General features: G+C 43.3%; 1 protein-coding gene across 1 annotated transcript in view; it reads left to right on the top strand.

Moving 5' to 3' along the window:
• LOC125487658 (ribosomal protein S6 kinase alpha-5-like) overlaps nucleotides 1–723 on the top strand; it is a 25,517-nt gene that overhangs the window by 5,145 nt on the left and 19,649 nt on the right. The window lies entirely within an intron of this gene.

Genomic DNA, 723 nt, shown 5'->3' with positions numbered 1-723 from the left:
GGCCTGGATCTGGAGATGTGGCCTGGTCAGGGATATGAGGCCTGGTCCAGGTGGAAATGCCTGGTTCCTGAGATGGATGGGCAAGACAGTACCTGAAAGACATTTTCATTTTACAGCCTCTGTGAGTTTCCTCTTTATGCTCAGGCAGGAAAGTTTAATTGTTAAAATGGTCCAGAGTAATACTGCTGGGTTCGTCTGTTTAACTTGACAGTAACAGGGCCTCTTTGCTTATATAAATACAACCACTTACTGGCAGTTCTCCCAGTGCTAGACTGGCATTTCAAAACAAGAACACAATTATCCTCGAGTGGTTTCAGAGGTGTTTCAGGCAGTATTTATAGACCCCAGAGATTTAACACGGCTCCAAATCACAGAAAAGTATCCTCACTGGAAGGAGATCAACAGAGTCAATTGTTTATCAGAAAAAATTCCCTGAATCATCCTTACTCCCATTCCACATATTCCTGCAATTCTTCAGCAGTGGATTCTAATGGAGGGGTCTGGGGTGGTTTATATACACAATAACAGATACCCGGGAGGGAGTTACAGACTGGAATTTAATTGAGGGTTTTGGGGTGGGTTATATATAGAATAACAGATATCTGGGAGTGAGTTACACACTGGAATCTAATTGAGGGGTTTGGGGTGGTTTACATACAGAATAACAGATACCCAGGAGTGGGTTACAGACTGGAATCTAATTGAGGGGTTTGGGGTGGTTTA

Source organism: Rhincodon typus, chromosome 43, assembly GCF_021869965.1.
Source record: "Rhincodon typus isolate 14 chromosome 43, sRhiTyp1.1, whole genome shotgun sequence".
NCBI lineage: Eukaryota > Metazoa > Chordata > Chondrichthyes > Orectolobiformes > Rhincodontidae > Rhincodon > Rhincodon typus.
This window is presented reverse-complemented; position numbering and strand designations above follow the sequence as displayed.